We start from the raw sequence: 10808 nt of genomic DNA, 5'->3' as shown, positions 1-10808 counted from the left end.
TCGAGTTTCAGGGATAGGTCAAATACCGAGCTCGAAGTCATTATCGAGCTCGGGTCCAAATCGAACTATGATGAGATGTGATAGAATCGAGTTTAAGGGCCAGAGGCCAACCAATACCGGCCCAATACTGGGCCTCGAGTCAACATCGAGCTCGAACCCACATCGAGCTCTAAACCTGGAAACCGACAGATACCGAGTCCGGTCAAGATCGAGCTCATAGACAAAGAGCCGTTACAACCGCACTAATGGAGAGAATCTCTGCAGGAATTGAGGAAAAGCTGATTTATCATGGGTTCCCCACTATGTATTTTTAATTATATCTAAAGTAGGATCTCTCCGCTATAAGAGGGATGGCTATATTTCTGTAAAGGAATCAAGTTTTGCATATATTGTAACTCATATATCATACACTCCCATATTGAAGAATTATCCTTTTTTAGCTTCATAGATTGATTCACCTTGCTTAATCCATAAATCATCATCTTTTCAACTTTGCTTATCTTTCATCCTTTACAGTCAATATTCGATATTTCTATTTACTCCTACGATTTGTGTCAAGTTATACCTCATACCCTTAGAACTACGTACAAATTCAACTCTATCCGTTTTTCGGGTAAACAGTTTGGCGCCCACCGTGGGGCTAAGGATAACAGTGGTTATTTAATACGAATCTGCAAAACACACCATTTTAAGCTAGTTTTCGGAAGTATCTTTGATTTCGGATTAGCAACAACGAGTTCTCATTTAAATAGCCTTACCTATCGACAACAAAGCTGGCCTTCAAGGTGAGAACAACAACTTGATGCCCAGGGCCGGAATGCCACTTGTCGACGTCGTTGGAGCTCGAGTCGAAGTACTATTAGACGTTAATTCGCATGTGGCCATTGAGGCAAACCTACATTCTGAACCTGAAAATAGCATTCATGGTGGTACTCGATCTGCAGCTCAAGAAACCCATAACGTTGAGGAAAATGGAATCAGCTTGCATATGATTTTTGAAATGTTACAAGCTCAACAGGTAGCGATAGCTCAGTTGCAGAGTCAAACCCAGGTACCGAGCAGGCCGGAGCCCAGTCTACCTCGAGAAATCACCCACAGAATGGAGCCATCAATAATAAGATCAAATGAGCAAGAGTCAGGGACTAATTCCGAAATTGCTAAGATACTCGAGGAACTCCCAAAACGGATCGAAGCAAATGATAAAAAAATGGAAACATATAACTTCAGGGTCGATAAGATCCCGGGGGCACCACCAGTGTTGAAAGGGTTGGATTCCAAAAAATTATTGCAGAAGCCTTTTCCACCAAGTGCAGCTCCAAAACCGATCCCCAGAAAATTTTGTATGCTCGAGATTCCTAAATATAATGGAACAATCGACCCCAACGAACACATCACCTCTTACACATGTTCCATCAAGGGTGACGATTTAGAAGACGATGAAATCAAATTTGTGCTGTTGAAAAAATTTGGAGAGTCCCTCTTGAAGGGAGCAATGATTTGGTATCACAACCTACCACCAAGATCCATCGACTCATTCGCCATGTTAGCAAACTCTTTCGTAAAGGCACGCGCGGGAGCGATAAAGGTTGCAACGAGAAAATCGGACCTTTTCAAGGTAAGACAAAGGGATAATGAAATGCTGAGAGAATTTGTGTCCCGGTTTCAAATGGAACGCATGGAATTTTCACCGGTCACAGATGATTGGGTCGTTCAAGCTTTCACCCAAGGATTGAACGAGCGGAGTTCGGTAGCATCACGTCGGTTGAAATAAAATTTGATCGAATATCCAGCTGTAACTTGGGCAGATGTGCACAACCAATATCAATCGAAGATCAGGGTCGAGGACGACTAATTAGGAGCCCTTTCCGGTTCAGTACATCCAAACAGGTCTATAGTTAAAAACCAGAGGGACGTCGCCAGGGATTCAAGGTCGAACAGAGACCGATATTAACCATATACCGCAGATCGAAGGAACAATTTCAGAATGCAATTCCGCCCGGAACAATCGAATAAGTGATCGAGTATAGAATTCTCGGGGACTTATGAGCAAAACTGGTTTTTACAAGTATGCCGACCCCACAGAAGCACCTTGGTTATCGGAATATAACTTTAACATTGATGCATCGGACATTGTATCGGCAATCGGAAGGATCAAAGATACTAGGTGGCCCAGACCCATACAAACTGATCCTTCCCAAAGAAACCCGAATTTGATGTGCAAGTATCATGGCACGCATGTTCACAAGACCGAAGATTGTAGGCAATTAAGGGAAGAGGTAACCCGTCTATTCAATGAGGGTCACCTTCGAAAGTTCCTCAGCGATCGAGCCAAGAATCATTTCAGAGCAGGGACGCCAACAGGAAAAATGAACAGGAGGAACCCCAACATGTCATTCATATGATCGTCGGTGGGGTCGACATTCCACAAGGACCCATATTCAAACTCACTAAGGTATCAATACTAGGGAAAAATGAGCCCGAGATTATGTGCCCGAAGGCACTTTATCGTTCAACAACGAAGAAGCAGAAGGCATTTCTCAGCCCCACAACGACGCTCTGGTAATTTCTCTCTTATTAAATAAAGTTCAAGTTAAGCGTGTTTTAGTGGATCCAAGCAGCTCGACGAACATCATCCGATCAAGGGTCGTGGAGCAGCTTGGCATACAAAATCAAATCGTGCCCGCAACTCGGGTCTTAAACGGCTTCAATATGGCCAGTGAAACAACTAAAGGGGAGATTACTTTACCGGTGAACGTGGCTGGAACCATTCAAGCTACCAAGTTCCACGTAATCGAGGGTGACATGAGGTACAATGCCCTGCTCGGAAGGCTTTGGATCCACAATATGAGGGCAGTCCCTTTGACTCTCCACCAGATGATGAAATTCCCAACGTCGAACGGTGTAAAAATAGTATACGGGGAGCAGCATGCTGCAAAGAAAATATTTGCGGTCGATGAGGTAACACCGATATCAACACTATCAACCTCGGAAAAGTCGAACATCGAAGGTAAACAGGAAGTCAAATAGCAATCACAACTGCTAGTTTTGACTGAATCGAGGAAGCAGGAGGTAGAAGAAGAAGAGAAGGATTTTTTGACCCCTCGAACTTTTATCGTTCCCGAAGATTCTGACGCCACCAAATTAACGGTCGAAGAGCTGGAGCAGGTTATATTGATCAAGTACCTGCCCGAGCAATAGGTATGCCTGGGAACGAGATTAACCCCCGAACTCAGGAAAAAGCTTATTCAATTTCTTATTGATAACGTAGATTATTTTGCTTGGTCCTATTTAGACATAACAGGGATCCCACCAGATATAATGACGCATCGGCTAAGTCTGGACCGTAGGTTCAAACTGGTGAAGCAAAAGAGAAGACCCAAATCCGAGGTAAAGCACGCATTCATAAAGAATGAGGTAACTAAACTTCTCAAAATAGGGTCCATTCGGGAAGTGAAATATCCCGAATGGTTAGCCAATATAGTTGTAGTCCCTAAAAAAGGGAACAAACTTAGAATGTGTGTAGATTATAAGGATCTAAACAAGGCATGCCCCAAAGATTCTTTTCTGTTACCTAACATCGATCGCATGATCGATGCCACAGCCGACCACGAGATACTTACTTTTCTCGATGCCTATTTCGGGTATAATCAAATCCAAATGAACCCGGAGGACCGAGAAAAAATTTAATTTATCACCAAATACAGAACATATTGTTATAATGTAATGCCCTTCGGGCTAAAGAATGCAGGAGCTACTTACCAACGCCTAGTAAATAAAATGTTCGAGGAACAAATAGGTAAATCAATGGAAGTTTATATTGATGATATTCTAGTTAAGTCCCTACGCGCAGAGGACCATTTGGCTCATTTGCAGAAAACGTTAAAAGTTTTAAGGAAATATAACATAAAGCTCAACCCCGAGAAATGTGCTTTCGAGGTTGGTTCGGGCAAGTTTCTTGGCTTCATGGTATCAAATCGGGGGATCAAGATCAACCCCGATAAAATTAAGGCCATCGAAGACATCACCATCGTAGACAATGTAAAAGTCGTGCAGAGGCTAACCGGAAGGATAGCTGCCTTAGGCCGATTCATTTCGAAGTCGTCGGATCGAAGCCACCGATATTTCTCTCTACTCAAAATGGGGGATGGATATCGTCGGCCCTCTGCCATCGGCCCCAGGTAAAGCTAAGTTCATTTTATTTATGACTGACTATTTCTCTAAATGGGTTGAAGCACAGGCGTTCGAGAAAGTGAAAGAGAAAGAAGTTATAGACTTTATCAGGGATCACATCATATGTCGATTTGGGATACCCGCCGAAATAGTGTATGACAATGGAAAACAGTTTATTGGCAGCAAAGTGACGGGATTTCTCGTAGATCACAAAATAAAGAGAATATTAACAATGCCGTATCACCTCAGTGGGAACGGACAGGACGAATCGACGAACAAGACTATCATTCAAAACATGAAGAAAAGGTTGAACGACGTTAAGAGGGAAATGGAAAGAAATTCTACCCGAAGCCCTTTGGGCATATCGAACAACATCAAAGTCCAGTACGGGGGCAACCTCGTTCTCCTTAGTGTATGGCTCTGAAGCCTTGATTCCAGTCGAAGTCGGGGAACCCAGTGCCAGGTTTCGACATACTACAGAAGAGTTAAATCACGAGGCTATGAATACTAGCCTCGAATTATTAGATGAAAAATGAGAATCCGCTCTCGTCCGACTGGCCGCTCAGAAGCAACGGATCGAAAGATACTATAATCGAAGAACCAATTTTCGCCATTTCAAAATCAGGGACTTAGTGCTAAGGAAAGTCACCCTCAACACCCGAAATCCAAATGAAGGAAAACTGGGTCTGAACTGGGAAGGACCATACCAGGTCCTCGAAATTGTTGGTAAAGGATCCTATAAGCTCGGTATAATAAACGGCAAGCAACTACCAAGCAATTGGAATGTGTCGCACCTAAAATGATACTACTGTTAAGGTACAACCTCCTATGTTCATTTTTATTAAATTAACAATTGCATGTGTCCGATTAGAAATAGGAATGGATTATTCGGCTCGAAGCCTTCAGGCCTGAAAGCACGCGTTGCACTCTTTTTCCCTTTGACCGATTTTTGTCCCAAATGGATTTTTCGGCAAGGTTTTTGATGAGGCAACCATTGATCGTGCTAACTTAGAATAATTCAATAGTATCTGAGCCCTCTTTACAATCAACCTCAAATACTGGGGGGCATTACCCTCAAATATATCAAGTTCGATGCAAGAAAGTTACTTCATAACAATAGGGTTCCAATAGGGACAATTGTAATAGCCAAATGGTCAAAATGAACCATGCTCGTGTAGGTTGCTCGATCCCTGGTACAAAATATAAACACATGTATAATGGCATAAAAAGAAATTTCTTTGCCTATATCTCATGTCTCAAAACCCATCCTCTATTTCATGATCTATTACGCAAACAGGCTCAAGGATCGACCATTAGCCTATTAATCGGGGACTACCAACCGAAGAATCAATGAGGCCAAGCCCCACATAAAGCCTACAGGCTACCTTACTTTGAGTTCGAGCAATCACTCACTCGACTATAAAGCCTACGGACTACCTTACTTCGAGTTCGAGCAATCACTCACTCGACTATTAAGCCTACGGGCTAGCTTACTTCGAGTTCGAGCAATCACTCACTCGACTATAAAGCCTACGGGCTACCTTTCTTCGAGTTTGAGCAAAGCACTCACTCTACTATAAAGCCTACGTGCTACCTTTCTTTGAGTTCGAGCAAAGCACTCACTCGACTATTAAGCCTACGGGCTACCTTAATTCGAGTTCGAGCAATCACTCACTCGACCACTAAGCCTACGGGCTATATTACTTCGAGTTCGAGCAAAGCACTCACTCGACTATAAAGCCTACGGGCTACCTTACTTCGAGTTTGAGCAATCACTCGCTCGACCATAAAGCCTACGGGCTGCCTTACTTCGAGTTCGAGCAGTCACTCACTCGACTATTAAGCCTACGGGCTACCTTACTTCGAGTTCGAGCAATCACTCACTCGACTTAAAGCCTACGGGCTACATTTTTTCGAGTTCGAGCAAAGCACTCACTCGACTATAAAGCCTACGGGCTACCTTTCTTCGAGTTCGAGCAAAACACACTCGACTATAAAGCCTACAGGCTACCTTTCTTCGAATCCGAGCAATCACTCACTCGATTATTAAGTCTACGGGCTACCTTACTTCGAGTTCGAGCAATCATTCACTAGACTATTAAGCCTACAGGCTACCTTACTTCGAGTTCGAGCAATCACTCACTCGACTATTAAGCCTACGGGCTACCTTACTTCGAGTTCGATCAATCACTCACTCGACTATTAAGCCTACGGGATACCTTACTTCGAGTTCGAGCAATCACTCACTCGACTATTAAGCTTACGGGCTACCTTACTTCGAGTTCGAGCAATCACTCACTCGACTATTAAGCCTACGGGCTACTTTACTTCGAGTTCGAGCAATCACTCACTCGACTATAAAGCCTACGGTCTACCTTTCTTCGAGTTCGAACAAAGAACTCACTCGACTATCAATCCTACAGGCTATATTACTTCGAGTTCGAGCAATTACTCACTCGACCACTAAGCCTACGGGCTACATTACTTCGAGTTCGAGAAATCACTCACTCAACCTCTAAGCCTACGGGCTATATTACTTCAAGTTCGAGTAATCACTCACTCGACTACTAAGCCTACGGGCTACCTTATTTCGAGTTTGAGCAAGCACTCACTCGGTTATAAAGGCTACAAGGTCAGAATTCGATCAAATGACCTAAAGCCTCGAACTTATGAAAACTTTCATAAAGTATGAATGAAACAAAATCTTCACAAGGCAGAAAATAAAACAGAGAAGCCGGTAAAGGAAAAAGACCTTTATATATATATAAGAGTGTTTACAATGCCCGAACAGGAACCTTCACAAGAAAATAGAAAAAACTCTAAGTCTCCTGGTTATCTTAGGGGGAGGTCTCTTCTCCATCGGGCTCCTCCCCTCTCTCGGACCCACTCTCGCTCACATCATCATCGCCGTCGTCGTTATCAGAAGCCAAGGCTTCAGCATCAGCTTCGAGCTCTTTAGCCCTTTTTATCTCTTCGGTGAGATCGAACCCTCGGGCATGGATCTCCTCGAGGGTCACCCTCCGAGATTGGCATTTGGTAAGTTCAGCAACCCAATATGCTCGAGTTTTAGCGGTCTCGACTGCCTCTATTGCTTGTACCCGAGAAGCTTCAGCATCGGCCCGATAGATGGCCACGAATGCATTTGCATTGGCCTTTGCTTTTTTGGCGTCAAATTTGGCCTTGGCAAGTTCGGAGGCCAACCGAGCCTCGAGCTCCTCTATTTTTCTTGCTTGAACCAAGCTCTTCTCCTTCATGCTTTGAAGTTGGTTTTCGTCTGATGATAATTGGGCTCGAGCAGTTTCTTTTTCTGTGGCAAGACGGTCCATGCCATCTTTCAATCCCAAGGTTTCTGCCCTTATCATATCGACCTCCTCACAAAGCTTCCCAATCACCTCAACCTTCTGCTGCAGCTGTGAGATCGAAATATTAGCCACCGTTCTAGAATCGAGCCCATGGGTTTTTAAGATTACCATTACCTGCTCGGTTAGGTCGGTCTGGTCTTGTTGAGCCTTGGCCAATTAAGCTCAGAGGTCCTTGATTTCTTCTTTCCTTTGTCCGAAGAGGAGTCTAAGGGCGCTCCTCTCCTCCGTGACCCGTCGGAGGTCCGCCTCGTACCGACGCAGCTCAGCTCGAGACCGAGAACATGCTTCTCGATAAACCATTGCGGCCTACGAAGAAATAAGAAAAGAAGTTAGAAAATAATAGCAAACATGAAAGTGGTATCAACGAAGGGAGTTAGATCTCACCCGATTCAGAGCTTGTTGCACTTCACAGAAAAGGCCCGACACATCACTAGGGACAACAACATCCTCGACACCAGTAAACAAATCACGAAAGGGGTCCTCCTCTTCATGAGACCGGTCTACCTCGAGGGCCCCCAAAGCTTGGGCTTCCTGAATCACCCTTTCAGAAAAAGCAGGGAGAGTGGGTGAGTCTCCGATTACTATTGCCCCAAGTGACTCCCTTAGGGCGTTCTCCTCAGTTCGGAGAGCTTCAAGACCGGCCCCTTCAGATATACCCACCGTTTGTTGACTTAGGTGGGAAGCATCCTCGATCTCTAACAATTCGGGGACTCTACCTGAATCTTTCTCCGATACCACCTCAGTTCGAGACGGAGACACACAAACCACCATAGATCTAGCTACCTTTGAGGCATCGATGGTTTTCTTCACTCGGGCCATCAGTACGGACCCGTCGTCTTCTTATTCCTCGTCTTCATCCATTAGACGTTGAACTGATTCTTTGGTCAAATGGATGGTATTCTTCCTTGGCTTACGAGTCGTCCTCGTCTTCGGTTTTGGATCTTCGGAAGTAGAGACCCTTTTTCTTTTATTATCCTTCACCGGTTTTGGAACAAAGGCCGAAGCCTCTTCCTCGTCGGATGGGGGCCTCAAAACCGCATCTTTGCCAAGGCCTACACACAAGAAAATTGATTAAGTATATGGAAAACGCTTCGTTCGAACTATCAAAGATACGAGAAAAAGGCTTACCATGATTTTTGGCCCCCATCGGTCCTTTGACAAATCACGCCATGAGCTCTCGGTGTATGTAAAGGTCGAAGCCAGGTCCCGTACCCAGTTCTTAAGGTCAGGAACTACACCAGGCATCCAAGGAACCGCTGCATCACAAAAGGGGATATCAGTGAGAAAGAAACAAAGGAACAAAACAGTAGGAAATAACAACAGAGTTGCACTTACGCTTCATGTTCCACTCCTCGGGAAATGGCATCTTCTCGGCCGGTATTAGGTCTGAAGTCTTCACTCAATAAACCTACCCATCCAACCTCGATCCTTGTCCTCGTCTATACTCGAGAACAGAACCTTGGTGGCCCGGCGCTAAAGTTTTGTTAACCCGCCTCGAAAGAGGCGGGGGCTGTACAATCGAATGAGTTGGTCGAGGGTGAAAGGCATCCCCTCGATCTTGTTCACGAAGAAGCGGATCAGAATAATGATCTGCAAAAATGAAGGATGGATTTGACCTAGGGTTATTCGGAATTGGCGGCAAAAATCAATGACGACAGGGTCGAGGGGGCCTAGTGTGAAAGAGTAAGTATACACACTTAAAAACCCTTTCACATAAGTAGTGATATCTTCTTCGGGAGACGATTATCACTTCTATTTTCTCCCAGTTACAGTCTTTCCTCAGCTGCTCGAGATACCCCTCGGTTAACGAGCACATATACCTCAATATTGGCTCGCATCAACTGGGAACCGACGAACCTTTATCGACCTTAAAATCGGAGGTAAGAACACACGTCCCGGGAACACACTCCTCAGGTCGTGGCTCCACCGGTATTTTGTCGACGGTAGGCTGTGAAGAAGAAGCTTTTTCTTTTTGAGGAACGGTTTTCGATGTTTTCGCCATTTTTGATTTAGAGATGAAAAATAGAAGGAGATGATAAAGATATTGTGTTTTAAAGAAAGATTTTGCAGTGAAAATCACAGAAGAAAGATATTTTGTAGAAAAATCACAGACTTAATGATGAACTCAGAAGATACGAGAAAGAACTTGGAAAATTTGGAGATTGAAGATGTAAAAGTGATAAATGGTAAAAGGAAGGGCTACTTATAGATTGAGCAGTGGCGATTCAATATCAGCGGTGGCCGACCACCGTCTGAGACGTATTAAATACCTTGGTAAACTGAACCGGCGGGACATATATCACGTACGTCATGGTCGGACTCGATGCAAATGTAAGTGTACATCCAATCGAGCCATTGGGAAATCATATCGTTTCTCGCCACATCCTTCCCGAGAAACGAGGGGACTATCTGTATACGGTCGAAATGAATTTTGGCATTCGTACGACTGATCGAGATAGGAACATAATGGACCGAAGAAAGTCTTCATAATATCGAGATAGGATCCGAAGAAGGCACAAACGAGCTTCAAGTTTCAGGGACAGGTCAAATACCGAGCTCGAAGTCATTATCGAGCTCGGGTCCAAATTGAACTATGATGAGATGTGATGGGATCGAGCTTAAGATCCAGAGGCCAACCAATACCGGACCAATACTGGGCCCTGAGTCAACATCGAGCTCAAACCCACATCGAGCTCTAAACCTGGAAACCGACAGATACCGAGTCCGGTCAAGATCGAGCTCATAGACAAAGAGCCGTTACAACCGCACTAAGGGAGAGAATCTCTGCGAAAATTGAGGAAAAGCTAATTTATCATGGGTTCCCCATTATGTATTTTAAATTATATCTAAAGTAGGATCCCTCCACTATAAGAGGGATGACTATATTTCTATAAAGGAATCAAGTTTTGCATACATTGTAACTTAGATATCATACACTCCCATATTGAAGAATTATCCTTTTTTAGCTTCATAGATTGATTCATCGTGCTTAATCCATAAATCATTCTCTTTTCAACTTTGCTTATCTTTCATCCTTTACAATCAATATCCGATATTTCTATTTACTCATACGATTTGTGTCAAGTTATACCACATACCCTTAGAACTACGTACAAATTTAACTCTATCCATTTTTCGGGTGAACACTTTGAATACAGAACATAAGAAAAATGGTACTTTTTTGGGTGTACGTAAATATGAGAGCAAAAAGATTAGAGTGGATATGTGTCACGACCCATTTTCTGAACAAGCCGAGACCGGTACCTGATCACAAAA

This window comes from Nicotiana tomentosiformis, chromosome 6 (assembly GCF_000390325.3).
Source record: "Nicotiana tomentosiformis chromosome 6, ASM39032v3, whole genome shotgun sequence".
NCBI lineage: Eukaryota > Viridiplantae > Streptophyta > Magnoliopsida > Solanales > Solanaceae > Nicotiana > Nicotiana tomentosiformis.
The sequence above is the reverse complement of the archived record's forward strand: the minus strand, read 5'-3'. Positions refer to the sequence as shown.